General features: G+C 38.4%; 1 protein-coding gene across 1 annotated transcript in view; it reads left to right on the forward strand.

Annotated features, from left to right (window-relative positions):
• Positions 1–472: 472 nt before the first annotated feature.
• The window catches only part of LOC124270609 (follistatin-related protein 5-like), a 107,569-nt gene continuing 90,739 nt past the window's right edge, over positions 473–17,302 (forward strand). Inside the window, exons 1-2 of the mRNA XM_046705625.1 lie at positions 473–575; positions 4,474–4,599. The gene's annotated coding sequence lies outside the window, so the exon portion shown is untranslated. The remainder of the gene's footprint in view (positions 576–4,473; positions 4,600–17,302) is intronic.

Raw genomic sequence — 17,302 nt, forward strand, 5'->3', positions numbered from 1 at the left:
GACATATGTTGCTATAGAGCAAAGCTGTTATTGTGTACAAAGTACCACAGAGCGGCATAAATTAATTATGCAAGGTTTTGCGCGTGATAATGTACATTATCGATTTCCGTCATGGCACTGTCCCGTTAGAACGATTGTGAGAGAGAGTGGTGTCTGTGTGAAGTGATTCTCATCCGACGAACACGGACGGCACCTGGACAGCCTGTATAACCATACATTCTCTGAACGAATCAGATTAGCCCGTGCGCCGACCATTATAAGGGAATAAATTATTAAATCTAAATTGATTTGCACAAAAACCTTTGTTGGAATAGTCCATTTATCAAAGGTAAATCCCCACGTTTTAATGTCTTGAATCTTGTGTTAGAAACGTAAATGATACCTTTACATATTTTGAGAACATCACTGAGACGATGTGGTTCAGTTAACGAATTGTCTTGACAAATATGTGGCCATTTTGTAACCATTTATGTTAATGCGCTGTGAGGTTGTCTCCCTTTGTATAAATAGACCAGTCTAAGGGCGCCATCTTTCGGCCGGAAGCTGTGTATCGTATGGTTCTTGGAGAGTGACCGGTGAGTGAAAACGGTTCGTCTGAGGACCCTGCCATTTCGTCTGCTTGTGTTGCTTTCAGTGTATATCTGTATCAATTATCCTTGGACTACTGTTGAAATAGCGGATACCTATTTAACAAGGTGTAAGGTCGGTGCATGTATACGCCTGATTTTGAATTTGCGCAGGTGCGAGTTTTGAAAGCATCAGGCCATATCATGGCACTGGAATTGGTATAATGACATAACGCCGCAGACGACTCGTAGAGGACCGCGTTATTTATTCTAATATCCAGGGAACAGTGTTTTCTTTTCACTACGCCCTGATCGTCTGATAGTCGTGGTTTAGATATTTTAATTTTCTTTCAAAGGGTATTTCTGGGCATGCTCGGGCCGTGTTTATTGACATAATCGGAATGATGTCTCTATTTGTCATCTGTCAGTGAAGTATCTATTGTTGCTATGACTCATCCGGATGAATGATTACAGCACTATTTCATAAACTACCACTTTGTATAGACTCGGTCTGGAACAAATATATTTATTTTTATATTTGAAGACCAGAAATATTTTCCAGACGAAAATTCTTTCAAGCTCTGCATCTTGTCTCATTACTTGATTATGTTGTATAGGACATTTTTGTTTTGATATAACTCACATTACGTCATTGTGCTACTGTGTCTCACTTAAGATTATAATTAATCAAATGATTAATAATGTACAGCCTTTATGTTATGGATGTCTGTGATGATGATGACAGAATTTCTGTCTGATGATGATTGTGGCAAAGTAGCTTATGCTTGATTGATATTGTTCAACTTTGTTAAATATAATATTTAGCTTATTTACATTATTTGAGATCTGTATGGACAACAATTTGAAGAAACTGTTGCCATTATGTATCAGTGGAAACCACATGCCTAATTAGCAGATTAGTGAGTTGATATGTACAGTTCATGGTTCAACGCCAAGTATCAGCAGGCATTGAACTAAGTGGGCTCAGAGGATGATACATATTTCATACATATTTCCCTATCCATGTTGCTGACAAGGTTTGACAACTCATCTTCATTTTTTGGAATATTTTGCAAAATGCAGGGATGTCAATTTTCCGCGGATTTCCGCGGATTTTATTTCAAATTGTTCAATTGTGAATCGTCTAAATCCATTGAGAAACCCTCAACTCGATGACACAATATTAAGTTTTCAGCTGAAAATAGATGTTCCTGTTGCCATCCCTGAAAATGGCAACCAAAATTTGTTTTTGAGTTTTGACATGAGGTGAGCAAACACAGCATCATCCTAAGGTTTTGAATCTCATTCAGTGTGTCTGGTGATTTAAGCACAAAACCACATCTTTTCAGATTTCTATTTGAAGATTATGATGCGTTTATGTTGTATTTTTGTATTGTAACGTTTAATAGTAATATTATCACTTTTTCACATGATTCTTATTTCTCTGCCCAGTTTCTGAAAGTTTTCTACCTTGTCTACTGCCAAGAGCATGTGCAGCAGCAAGTTAGGTCCTGGACGTTTATATTGACATATTCCATTTGTCAAAAATCTTACCATGGTATGTGACAGTACATGCCTAGAGTGATAAACACTTTGGTTCCAGGCATCCCATGCTGATGGGTAATCAGCCTGGTAATCAGCCTGGTAATCAACAAGTGTGTGTAGTGAAATTTCTATTTACCACCTGCAACTCCAACACTTGGCTGTTCTACTAGCTAGTGGTCCCCCCTCGTAAAACAATGCAAAAAGTGACAACAAAATAATGATTGTTTGTTAAACAACCTTTTTATCTGGGTTCCAAAATCATGAGACAAATCATCAGAGTTGGTCTGTCGATTTCATGTGACTGGTTGGTTTTGTTGCAATTATTTGATTTTGTGTTGGTGAGTTATTCATCGGTCTCAAATGAAATCAAATGGACTGTAGCAGTATATTTGGAACCGACTCTGTAGTAGATTCCACTCTTTAATTTAATCCCTGCAACTGTTGGGGCTGTTAGCTCATTATGCTATTCCCTAAACTATAACAAATATGGAGACCATTTCTTGGGTCCTCAGCAATGATGTGCAGGAATGTTGCTGGAAGTGGCATGGAACCATTCTCCTTCCTCCCCGACATCCTGGCTGTTTGCTGAATAAAGCTATATCAAGACTTGTATGAAAACAGATGTGACGATTAAAATTGATAAACACATGTTGCATCAATGATGCCTATTATCTGTGATACATATTCATCTGAAAAGCAATATCCTTATTGAAATGAATGAAACTGTGCCATTGTCAACATTCCACGTATATTACTGTTATGGACAACCACATGATGAATATAATTTGGTGCTTATAAATATATCATCATCAAGTCCTGACCCATGAAGATCCGGGTTAGAATTGATCTTCAGTAACCCATGCTTGTTGTTAGAGGCGACTAACGGGATCAGGTGGTCAGGCTTGCTGACTTGGTTGACATGTCATTGTATCCCAATTGCGTAGATCGATGCTCATGCTGTTGATCAGTGGATTGTCTGGTCAAGTCTTATATATTTACAGACCGCCGCCACATAGCTGGAATATTCCTGAGTGCAGCGTAAAACTAAACTCACTCATCAAGTCTTGTTCCTTCCTACTCAACAAATTACCAACCTGGCAGCAATGTTGTAATAAAGTTGATTGCAAAAGATCAGAAATTGTTAAGATAATGGTTCTCTATTTGCTGTAATTCAGCTTGTAGTCACATGCATCTGCATAAGGAAATGCACCAACATAGTTGGTTTTGCACAGTAACTGAAGTGAAGTAGGTGTTTAGACATAGATACCCCTGTTCAGTCAAGCATGCAAAGGTTCTGTCCTCGATTTTAACATCCATTATTTTCCTTCTAAAGACATTGTTGTAATCCGTTGAAGTTGTCCAGCCATGTACAAGAAGGTGTGAAACAGCCGTATCACATGCTATTCTAAGCCTATACCGTTTGTCCTTGTAATTTCAGTAAGAAGTCCCCCTAATTATTTTGAAATGTATACCTGTCATTGTCAGCTTAAACCCAACTTGATTCTCTGTATTGCATGACGGGAGAGAGTAAGTTAATCAGGCTTATTTACATGGAGTACAATAGATGGTATTTGGACATATATTCTACCAAAGTGTTGAATCCAACCTTGTTTTTAGAAATTTGACACTAAATTAGAGGTACAGACAAGCTGCGTATCTGCATAAATTACGCAAATATTTATGTGAAAACTCAATTCCTATTAAGTCTATTGCGTACAAGTATGCTTGAATTTTTGTAAATACTCAATAAATGTGATCTTAAATGCATACAGACAAAAATGTCAAATCTTAGCTTGCGTACCGGTGGATAGATAAAATAACAGGTACATTGAGAGGTTCTATTTCAGGACTTGCAGTCTTTCTTACCGTTTCCCATATTACAGATCAAATATAAATAACAAACACTAACATTTAAACTTCATTATATTTTTAAAATTAATGGAAAATAGCAAAATACCCAATTGAATTTGAGTGGGGTGAGTACAATTTATTTGGTTACTCAAAGGAAAATTAGGATACCCAATTGTGATGAACACAGCGAGTACATAACTCAATAACCCAAAAAAGTTATTTGTAGCTCTGCTGTATCCAAAACTTGGGAATAATTTGGTGCTTCTTATTGGTGGGCTGAACATTGATCACTGTATTTTATGTATTTACTGTTTAAAGTCCAATGTTGATACCCCAAAAGTAAATTTTCTGTTTCAGGTAATGACAACTTAGCATCTTCATGCTATTGATAACTGAGTTCCGAATCTCGCGTTACTAAAATTGCTGAGGTTATGCTATTGCTTACATTGTGGTTCCATGTATACAAAACACGACATCAGTTCACGAAAGTGATTTCCCTGTCTGTCCACAGGCTATGAGTGAGGCGTGATTGTACGAGTGAACGCAATGGAGTTGGTAAAGGGGGTACATTCTTCTGTTCCTGTGCTGTGGCCTTCTGTCCTTCATAGAAGCAAGGCCAAGGAAAACACTGGAAAAAGTGAGTACATTATTCAATTCCATCCTGATCCATTAGCGATTCTACGTCATCAACAGCCAATGCTGCCTCTACTTGCATGTTTAGACTGGGTAGACACCACAGGCACACTACAGACTATAGTGCTTAATGTAAAATAACTAGATTATGTGAGAAAACTGGTGCCACTATATATTCACCAGTCCAGGACGAACATACTGGTTGTAATGTGCATCTCTGTTTAGTCTCTGTGTCTACTTTATTTAAGGTAATTTAGGATTCCATTTTCAAAGAAGTCCAAAGAAATTAGGGTAGAAATAACATTTTCATTTTCTAATGAATGTATTATGTAGATCAACTAATACCGTGAAACAGCCTTCCTGGAAACTTGTGCATGTTTTTGTCCATTCTCTAAAATACAAATCATTTCATATTTTCTGTAACAAACTGAAGACAAAATATATTTTGTATGCAGCACAACAGTCAATCTTACAACCTTTAGTATTTGTATTCATTGTTTTAAGATGTGACTCATATTAGCACATCTGAGTTATTCATTGGAGGAACATTTTTTTGGTCTACTTTGTTCAACATGTTATTTGTTCAACAGACTATTTAGAACAGTACAAGGAATATATCTCCACAGCAATGATCTGGACACAGTGTACACATTGCATAATCGCTACCCAGTTGCCAGTACATATTCATATACACTAGCATTGCTATTTTAAGAAAAGATACTATTTGTGATGAATGTTTTTGTTGATATTAATGCATACATCATTCTCATTTTAATATTAGGCTTTAATATGTTGAGGTCGAAATGTCTTTTTACCAACTGTATAAGTAAGTGGATAATTGTTTAAGAAGTGTTTAACATTTTGTCCGGACACAGGGCTTTGTCTGGACCAGCTTGTAGGTCTGTTTTGGGCCCTCCAGTCTACATCAAATATCAATAGAAATTCTCAGACAGAAATTATTATGTTCCTACTTTATGTTGATATTGCTATATCCTGTGTGGCGGCCTGTATGACATTTATATCTGAAGAAAGGTCAACAGGTGTTAATGAAAATTTTGTATTATTGAATGTTATGTTATTGTAGACATTGAATGTTAAAAGACTCCTGAATTTAAGAACCCACTTTGTCCATGTTGTAACAACATGTTCAATAAACTGTTGCTTCGCGTTCCTAATTAGTGAAGATAGGGGCATTAAATGTGTATGCATGTTTCAAACACGTTTCACCGCAGATATTGCATTTCCTGTGCGCAATATATTGAGTCAGCAAACACACGCTTTTATTTGATGCTAATTTTGTGAGTGGTAGGTGCTTCCGGGAGGACAGGAAGTGCATACTCTCTGCACGAACAGTTGGCGTCATCTCTGATTTTCAGTGATACTTTCGTGGAACTTTCACAGCGATTTTGCCCCTTTTGCCCAATGGAATCTGGTTTAGACGATAATTAAGTCTGATTATTCCCTGGCGTCAATGTTTCACGTTGTATTAATACATAATCTTCTCAGTTACTTCTTAAACTGATTTAGAAATGACATTTTATGATCAACAGCATATTATCCCTGTGTGTTTTTCTATGTCATAAATATCATAAACAAAAATATGTGTATGTTTGCCATCATGGTCATAGACTTTGTAATACAATGTGGATTCTGAACAAATGATATTTTCGAAGTGGAAACATGTTCGGCTAATAATGTCTCTGTCAACAACAGAACATGAATTTAATGCTTCTCATATACAGCATTGAGTATGTTAGATGTTGCAATATCAAGGTATTTATATGATCTGTTGTATGTTCACCATGTTTTGCCTGTAATCAGTGTCACTTTAAACACATTCTCCTGATAATTTACAGCTATGTACTTGATACGTGTGCTCCGTTCGATGACAATAGGAGTATCACTATAAATACAAGGTGTCTGTGCCAATGGACAACAAATGTTTAATTTCAGTACGATAGCATGTGTGAATGTAACGAGCAGTGATTATTGTGTGTGAAAATGATGTATATTGATAGAACAAATTTGCAGCGGACATCCCAGCATTGGCATTGCTATTAATGCAGGCCATGATTATTGATCCTGAGCCATCTTGTCTATGTGCTTCAATTAACACCATGTTGTAGCTATGCATCATGGTCCGACTCGGACATGCGTTTCTGTCTCTCTGTGGTAACCCCGGACGAAGTTACAACAGTCCACTCAGTCCGAGAGACACATTAATCTTTAATAGTCATAAAGCTAGGGTTCTGTCTGATGGCATCTGTGGCCCTTTGATCCTCAATTCAGACACTCAAAGTCTGATTTGCTATTTCTATGCCAGACAGTGTGGTCCTGAATTAGAGGTACTTACCACCTTTTGACAAAGCCAGGATTCATCTTGGTTTAGGTCATCATATTTGGCGGAAGAATTGTTCTAATGCTTTCAGCGGCAATAGGACGTTTTATGGTAAAGAAGCGTCTTGTTTATGTGAAGGAAATTGCAGAGGATCAATTCCAGGTTTTGATGTTGATAGCCTCACTGAAAGATTTGCATGGTCATTTGATGTTAAGGGTTATTGGAAAAGCCAAAACCTTATTGAAAACATCAGAAGTGTGTTCACAGGCAATGAGAATCTGCCCTGTTGAGCCTTATAAAACCTGAGTTTAGATGAGAATCAATATAAAAAACCTCTCTCTCCTCTAATTGTCATCCAAAGACATATGTATGGGCACTTTTAAACTGTTGTCCCATTTACAGAAGCCAAATATCAGGAGGGCTTGTTGAAATCATAATCTTGTGAATCTTGTGCGGTTTCCATTCGATCTGACATCATCATTATCGAGAGTAATTCCTAGGTCAAGTTTGTCAGTACAGGATATTGATAATATAAAATGAGAGTGTTGTCTATCCAGAGCCATATTTCACAAAAGGATTTTAGTAGTGTCATGGCTATTATAAGCAGCTATTGATCAGTCTCCTTAGCATTAGGGACCAGGGCCCAGATTTTCGAAGCTCTCTTAACGCTAAGATAGTCGTAAGTGCCATACATTAACATTAACTTACGACTATCTTAGCGATAAGAGAGCTTCGAAAATCTAGGTCCTGGTTCTAAAAATTCATTTCTAATGGATGTGACATTTGAAATTGAATTATCTACAGCGACAAATTGCGACATCTCATTTGGTCTTATTACAAACTATATGTTCTGGCTGTACTTTGAAAAAACGTACTGTCACGACTTAAGTCCCAGCATTTGCAAATGCTAGAATTCTTTAGCAAGTACACGAGGTAAGCCGAGAGGCAAGAGATTTGGAGCCAGGAAGGGATGGTGTATGTTTGCCTGTTTCCATGGCAACAGTGAAAGCATTGGGGTGATCCAGATACGGCCATTGGAACTGGTGACACAGTCTTTGTATGTTGGAATTCTGCACAATTACCATGTGTGGCTCGGTGAGGGATAAGCCAAAGGAAATAATTAACGTGTGTTTTGAAAACATGGACCTCAAAGTGAAGGCAAGACACCACATTGTCATTTCCTTTGTGCAGAATGAAAGAAATGCCGATGATTTTTATGTTCAATGAAGATTTAGTACCAGGGGTCAGAAGCTATTGTCAGCTCTAATGGGACACAGAGGAGGGAATTAAATCTGCTCTGAAAATGGCTTTGCGAATGTTCCCCAAAAAATGTTTTAAGAGATAGTTTGTTGTGCGGTGGAGACAATTTCTATGAGGTTGCTGGAAAAGGAATTTTTCCAGAAAGAAAATTTGAATGGACATGTGGGATTGAATTGTCAGAGTTGCAGGATTGAGCAAATGACTGCTAGTACTAGAAGGAAGCTTAACCCTGAAGGATGAACACACCAATGCCCCCAAGTCAGTTTAGATTACACCAGGCCGGAACAAAAAATAAAATAATGTATCGGTACCATATACATCATAATAAGCTCCCCAAACGCTAAGAAAGTGATAAGGGGGTTTGTATTAAAGTTATACACAAACAGTTAAATTTGAGCGAGATTGAGGGGAAGTAATCTATTTAAATTTTGATGACAGGAGAACTGTTCAGTTTTAGCTTCTGAGCAATTATATACCCATTCAGCTCTGTATTCCGTAGGGGCAGTGGGGTAGTCTAGTGGTTAAAGCATCTGCTTGTCACGCCAAAGATCCAGGTTCGATTCCCCACATGGGTACTATGTGTGAAGCCCATTTCTGGTGTCCACCGCCGTGATATTGCTGGAAAATTGCTAAAAGCGCCGTAAAACTAACCTCACTCACACTCACACACTGTATTCTGTAAACAGTGTTATATACACAAGAAAACTTGAACTGTAAATTGGGCCCTTTATCAGGTATGTCGGGAGTGGCAGAAGCTCTCTGTCTCGCGGTTCGGGTGTCCTTGGCATGTAGAAGTGGACCCAAGGGATGACACGTCATGTTGTGTCGACAACAAATGGACATAAAACATTCGTAAAGAAAGTGTAACCAAATCCTGGATGGGATTGGGCATGAAGGAAATTGGACATTTGAGAGTAAAATTTATGTATGTGCTACCATGGCTGAAATTGAATTGGTTTTAACATTTAATGATTTGAACAATTGTACATTTTTTGCAGTGGAATGATTTGCCTCCATTCTCATGTGCTTGAGTATAGGGTGTAATGTTTTGTGTCTGCAAAGACTCTGTTAATCGGAAAGCTTACACAAACTGTTTTTATGCAAACCTGTTTTACGTCTGTGCCACCTTACACACAGAGCAGAACATATCTTGGCTCTGTTCACTGTCAGGTTTCAGGTCAGGAATCGGCCGCCTCCGTGGTGTAGTGGTTAGAGCATCCGCCCGGAGAGAGGAAGGTCGCGGGTTCGATCCCCGACTGCGTCATACCAAAAGACGTTAAAATATGGTACTTGTTGGTCCCTGCCTGGCGCTCGGCATTAATGGGTACAACAAGGACTGGTCGGCTCGGAGTCAGTATAATGTGTCTGAGTGGGGTATTCATGCTTCACTGTGGCATGGTATCTCAGTGGGCTAGCACTATAAAACCAGCTTTAGTCTGGGCTAGTACAAGCAGCCGCACATACACATACACATACACACGCATGCACGTCGTCATATGAGCGAAATATTCTCAAGCACGACGTTAAACCCAATTTCACCTCACCTCAGGTCATGAATCAAAAACATTTATTGATTATCACATAATTAAGAATAGTCGCTAGTTTTGAATATTGACATTTTGTATTTCAAATGAGCCAGTAATTGTCTTAGCATGATTTATGGTAATGACTTTTGAAGTGTGTTAGTGGGTTCTTCTGCAAGTGACACAGGTTGTGCCTGAATCTGGATCTATGCTGCTCTGACAACAGCAAACACAATTGATCGCCTGGCCTGCAAACTGTGCAGTATTGTTCCAGCTCTTGTTGAAAGACAGGAATAGCTATGTCGTCGTGCTTTACCTTGCTAGTCTGTATTGTTGCCACGATGAAGAATACACGGTACTGATGAAACCCAGTATATATTCAGATATAACACCAAACGTACTGATAGAAAAATTTGTTTTTTGTTGATTAACATTGTTCACTATTGCACTCAGTAATGTCCTTAAGATGATGGCCTATGAATAATTAAGTCTTTGGAAAAACAGTGATCGTCACCTGCATCATTCAGGTGATGTCACCAGGTAACGAGGCAGACAGGTAAAGATGCTGCCAGGCAAGTAGTCATAGTCACAGGGTCCATACACTTTACTGACATGTCAAGCATAGGTTGCTGGGGACTTTATACTGCTACCAGGGATGGAGGGGACTTGTGCATTTTATGTGAAAATTTTAATATAAAAGAAATTATTGAGATCATGGTAAAACAGATACTTATGTTTCATTCAATTTAGCTCAGTGACCAGGATGTGGTTAGTGTGAAATATTTATTGAAAACATGAGGAAATGTTGAACCATTACGATGGTGTCCCGTTACTGGTTGAAGGTGCAAGCACCTCCTACCTTTTAATCAGGCTGAATTTGTCTCGCAGGTGAAATTTCTCTGTATAATACTCTCTTGGATTATTCAAAATGAACTTTCAGCCAATGATGTTTAGTCTCTTTGTATTCTGGCAAATCCAAATGACTAATGAATACAGCTGTAGCAAATTAGGAGCCACGTGACCAGGTGGGTAATCCGAAATAATTGTCTCTAGCCACTCTGAATGTGCAGGTGAAAGTGATGCAATTAAAGATCACTAAGCAATCAATTTGTCTTCTCTATATTAGTGGTGTAATGTAAAGGCAATACAGGATTTTATTGCCCTGTATCGCAATATATACCATTCATGATATATTGGTAACAAGAACTGTTCAAGAACCAGTTTTTGCAGATTCTCTAGTATTTCCTGGCTGGCTGTCAATAACCAAATACTCCCAGTGCCCTCAAGCTTTTATAATTTCTCTTCTACTATATTCCATCTTTGCTATCTGAAATTTAAAAAAAAGTGTGGAGAGACAATTACCTTCTGAAGTAAAAATACTCAATTGAAATGTGCATCGTATCACAGACTTATTATCTGGATATGTATCGTAATGTGGCCTCATTGTATTGTTGCACCTCTTATTTTTAGACTGACTGACTGACTGAGTTTGGTTTTACGCCGCTTTTAGCAATATTCCAGCAATATCACGTCGGGGGACACCAGAAATGGGCTTCACACATTGTACCCATGTGGGGATTCGAACCCGGGTCTTCGGCGTGACGAGCCTACGCTTTAACCATTAGGCTACCCCACCGCCCCCTTATTTTTAGAGAAATAATACATAACAATTAACATTGTTTATGTAGAAATATATCTCCTGATTCTCCATTCATGGTAGCTCTTTGATGCCCATAATTTCTGCATTACTTAGTTGTCCTATCTCTGTGTTTCCATTATTGTGTTTTCTAGTCAAATCAAATGATTGATGTTGTGATAAAGTTTGGGTACAACAGCTGTTCAGTTTCAGATGTAATTTGAAAAGTTTAGCGATGAAAATATTTTTTGACCTTGTCTAGTCAAATAATAATGGCTAATTTTCTGTTCAAGCAAATAAAATTGGCTCCCTAATTCTTAAAAATGCCCATCTTCAGGAATCAAATATTTAAATTCAGTACTGAGCTGGGAAATGTCAGAATGACAAAAAGTATTATGCTCTTGTGGAATCAGTGGTAAATGATTAATATGGAGGCATGCCTGGGTTTGCTGACTCATGGCTAGTGTATTATTACTATTAAACTTGCACCAGACTGTGAGACTGTGTTGCGGAGATGCGTTCAGCCTACACAATCCCTACATGGTGCAGGCTCTTCATTTCATTGCTACAGACTGATGTCTGCTCTAGAACTCGCTGCCATAGACTGGTAAAGGCTCTTATCTCCTTAACAGAAGGCTGTTGCAGGCTGTGAATTCACAATCATAGACTTGTGTAGGCTCTCGTTCTACAACAGAAGGCTGGTGCAGAAGGCTGGTACGCTTCACTTCACAGCCTGATGCAGCCTCCCGACTTCACTATCATTGCTGGTGGTTTCTCCATGTTGTTAGACAATGATCTAATCTATGTCTGCTGTTGCTTAAACAAAATGCAACAAAATACAATTGATTTGAGACAGTTTGAAACAAATGAGGTGACAGTTCTTTATACTTTCAGTATTTACCAGGTTGCATAAATATGACAAATCCCACATTTTAAATATCATTTCATTAAGTTATTTGGAAACTCCAGACTCACTGACTTCACTATCTGTACAGTATGCATGCTTCCATTGATTAACTCATGCTGTGGATCAGGGATTTTTGCCTATCTACACTGAAGGTTTTCTGAATTGTTTATTCATTACATTACATTTACACATTTATAAGGGTGGTGGGGTAGCCTAGTGGTTAAGGCGTTTGCTCGTCATGCCAAAGACCTGGGTTCGATTCCCCACATGGGTACAATGTGTGAAGCCCATTTCTTTCCCACCAGCTGTGATATTGCTGGAATATTGCTAAAATCGGCGTAAACTCACTCACTCACTCACATATTTATAATTAAGGCTGTTACGATTCACTTCATGAATTCAATTCGTTATTCGTGGTCACCAGAACCGAATATTAATGAATATTTACAATTTTTTAAGGGAGAATGTTTTACTTGAACCCTTATGTCCTTTTTCAAAGTGAGATATAGAGTTATGGAATATGTACTAGCCTTGCAGTAGCACAAGTCATGTTAGTTTGCCAAGGCCACACATGGTATTGTTGACTATAACTATTACATTCCATATTTGAGTGTCATGGGATCACTGCCACTGGTTATTGCTGTGACAAATTAAAACTGTCAACATGGGCGTCGATATTGTGCATCAATCACTTAACTACAATATTGTATTCGTGAATAATTATTCGTATTCGTTACCCAATATTCGGGATACATATCATATTCGCCACATAGTGTATTCGTTGCAGCCCTATTTATAATATCCCCAAAATTAAAATGCAAATAATGCTTAAGGGTCACAGCAGTCTGTCTGGTGAATACTTTCGGTGAAGGCTTTGGTGTGAGATATTTTCATAATGTTTTGTTGATATCTCACAGGCGCTGAAGCTTTTATATGTTATGACAGTAAATAAACTGTTTATATAATTTCATTTGTCTATTTCACCACGTTCTTCTTACCGAGTCACTTTCTCAGTTGGATACTTAAAAGCAATGTCATTATTTAGGCGTTGACAATTTCTAACTGTGATATAGATATGTCGCTGTCACAGACAAAACTCAATGTCTTGTTTTATTGACACCTGTGTGTCTGCCTGCCTTTTCTGCTAATGACAATATTCAATACACAACTGCTACGATCACTGACCACATGCAATTTGAACTTAACACCAATCAGGCTATACACCATAAACAAAATAGCATTGATTTATGGCCCGAGTTAGGTCTCTGTCACATTATGTAATTACACAGACAGGCAGGTGTGATGCTTGAACACATGACATGTTACGATGTCTGTTGATTGCGGTCACCATAGAATACTGACTCTTGGTTCTTGAAAATATATAATTTTGAAAGCAAACATATTTATCTTTATGAACCCCAGTGAAATTGGAGTATGGAATATCTAGAATTGCATCATCTTGGACGTTAGCAATTAAGTAATAAGGGATGGCTGGAAGGGAACCCCATAGTATTGTCTGGGACTGTGAGACAGACGAGTGAATTCAGCTGTGGTCTATTTAGAATATATTGCCATGTTGCACATGTTGTTGATTAAATCGATAATTTTATGAGGACATGGTACTTTCGATTTCTTCCTGCATATTGAATTTTGTGACTTGATTAGGCCTGGAAGTACAACTGCTTATCTAGCCAGTAAATCAGAAATCAGTAATATTGGAAATATCAATATTAAAGATTTAATAAGGACACGTAAAAAGTTTTTCACGTGAAGAGTAATTTCATTAATATTCTAACAAGTGGTTTGTATGACCTTTTAACAAAGAGATTATTTCTGGATAGTTTTCAGATATTGCTATATAAATTCAGGTCATTAAAATCAAACCGTATTCATTTTGTCTGTTAACTTAAATTATACCATTAGAAGTTGTATACCAATAGAACTCTCCTCATTGTAGTATGTACCCTACTCAACATTTGTTAAGGACAAGACCTATCATTGAAGATGTCTATGTTCCTTAGCAACTATTTGGTGGTATATGTCAATCTAGCAACTACTAATTACCCAGACTATGCTGAAACTGAAAATCAGTTCAGCATAAGGTGCTAACTATTACATCTGGAAACTGCATGCATGGTCTAGCGGATAGAGCGTTTGCCCAGGGAGTGGTTCACACAGAGGTAGTTCAGTCCTGGATGCATCACACCAAAAGATATTTATTATATGACACCATCTGGGGCTTGAGGAAAATGAAGAAAACACAGGCAATTTGGCGTATTCAAGTGGCGTGTGTGCCTATTTTGGGCATTCATTTCAAGTGGTGCATGGAATCTCAGTGTGCTAGCTCCACAAAACTGGAATAGTGAAACATCATATAAACACACAAGTGCATGCCAAAGTCTAAAAAATGATGTTAAACTGTCCTGTCAACTCACCTGTGATTAGGGGTGATTACCATATTGCGGTACAAGGCCTTCGGTTCGGTCCATTTCGGTTTGATATATGAGAACTTCCGGTGTAACAGGCCAAACTTTCCCCCTGGCCAAACCTTCCCCCCTCACTCATGGCTTCCACGTCTGCGACATCAACCAGAATCGCCCCCTTTTGATATAAGAACAAGGGTGGGGAAGAAGTGGCCTAGCTAGGCCATAATCAAAACAAAATATCCTAGTGTAAACAGGGGGAAAACTTTGGCCTAAAGGGGGAAACTTTAGCCTAGCCCAAACTTTCCCCCGGGGTAAGAATATCCTAGGACAAAACTTCCCAGGGGACATTTTGGCCTAGGCCAGATTCTCCCTGGGGAAAGTTTAGACCAGGGAAGAAATGGCCTGCTACACCGGGAACATAGTGTCCGTCCAGCAAAGAAATGCATAAATTTTGACAAAATGATTTGATTTCTAGGCATTTTAGAAAAGGTTTAAAAAGGTTAATAAAATGATTGTACGAAAACCCCCAAAATCGAAGTTTTGGATTGAATTACGGTATACCGAACAGAAGGCAAAATATCGCAGTTCTACTAATACCGCGGTATATCGTTTCACCCCAACCTGTGATGACTGCTGATGGCTACCACATCATAGATCATGACCTCCTTTTAACAGCACCTGAAAGAGATCGAAAATATGTGGTTAAAAGATTAACACCATTAATGTATGAGATGTGTCGTTTAGATAAAGAGTAAGTAGACAGGGTACATGATTTGCCAGCTTTTTCCTGACTTGATTTACAGTGTCCACAGAAAATAACTCTTTGCTGCGATTGGCTGTACAGCTTTCAGGAACAAGGTGGGATAAATGCTGCATGGTTGTGGCAAGGGCCAGATTTCTAATTATTTTCTGTTAGAGGGAACTCGTAACTTTGGCAGAATTAGAGAGGGGGACATCAGTTTCATGAATAAAATTAACAAAATTGAGCTATTCTGACGCAAAGCAATTTTTCAACACTCTGCGATTGGCTGTATTGATGAAGAGCTTAAGGATCAATGGATGGCAGGCAAAGTCTATGGCCTATTTAACTAAATAAGTGTGCAGTTGAAAAGTCAGGTTTCACACATCAAAAGGAAAACCTTAAACAAAACGTGGAACAATATAAGACAGATGTGGACAGCTTGTTTTTTTATTTGTTTTATGCCCCACTTAGCAACATTGCAGCTTTTTGATGGTGGTCTATAAATAATTGAGTCTCAACTAAATGTTCCAGTGATTGACATCATCAGAATTGACCTACACAATAAGAATATGATGACATGCATCTTCAAGGTCACATGACTTCGCCAACTCACCCCATCAGTGACCTCTGGACCAGCATGGGTTACTAAAGACCAATTCTTGCCCAGATCTTGACAGATAAACCACTTAAAACAATACATGTTATAGGACTTTATTAAGATTAATGCACTGAATAACTAGTTGGGGTATATTGTTTGTTTACTTTTAATAGTTTCTGTAATTATCATTTGAATCCTCTGACAGTGTTACAGGTGATGGAGGGGCGGTGGGGTAGCCTAATGGTTAAAGCGTTGGCTCGTCACGCCGAAGACCCGGGTTCGATTCCCCACATGGGCACAATGTGTTAAGCCCATTTCTGGTGTCCCCCGCCGTGATATTGCTGGAATATTGCTAAAAGCGGCGTAAAACTAAACTCAGTCAGTCAGTCAGTTACAGGTGATGGCTCATGATTTCATATCTGTAGCATTGTTTAGAGACAACTAGTTGCCACACGAGTACAATGCATGGACAGTTACCAAACACTTTTCAGTCAAACTTGGCTGAAAATATAAAAAAATACTCTTTCTTATGACACTTTAGGGATTGAGTGCCCTTTACAGATATTGATTGTATGAAGTACGATTTGTGCAAAAAAGTTATGTGAATAGAAAATTATATATGGCTTTTGATGATTTTTCATGAAAACACCTGGGAACATAGATTGAGTTTGGATCAACATTCCCTTTCATGTAACCAAATCAGTCAATTGCATGCATTATCAATGGTTCAGGCAATGCACATCCTACCGACCCAATGTAATTTGTGAAAGTCTTGGTGTCAGTATAAATGCTTGATGAAAAAAGTATTTGGTGTTCTGTGCTAGGGCTAGGAGACTTCAAGGTTAAGGGTAGTATGATGCACTGAGAGTCTCCAGCATCACCCTGAAATGAATGCTGTGTCCTTTGATCAACACTTAATCTGTAATGACCCACGTCAGGCCAAATGGCAATACTGTAAAAACATGCATGATACCGTTGATCCGGGTCCCTTGTGACCAAAATGTGTTGCAGGGTAATTGTTTGAGACCTGGCAATGAAATGAAAGAAGATCTGAAGTGGGACTAAAACACACACCTTTGTCATACTTGCTGGAAGATCCAGCCAGACCATTTGTTTTTTTGTGTATCAGGTGACCACGATATCTTGTTTTCACCATGTTTGTCTGGGTGGCCATTATTGATTCCACTGTAAACCTTGGGGATACAATTAGCCATGTAGCTCACAGCAAGAACCGGTTTACCTGATGACTAATGTTGGAGAAGTGCTGGAAGGTTTAA

The sequence above is a fragment of the Haliotis rubra genome, unplaced genomic scaffold, assembly GCF_003918875.1.
Source record: "Haliotis rubra isolate DU_JTF1 unplaced genomic scaffold, ASM391887v1 Scf153, whole genome shotgun sequence".
NCBI classification, from domain to species: domain Eukaryota; kingdom Metazoa; phylum Mollusca; class Gastropoda; order Lepetellida; family Haliotidae; genus Haliotis; species Haliotis rubra.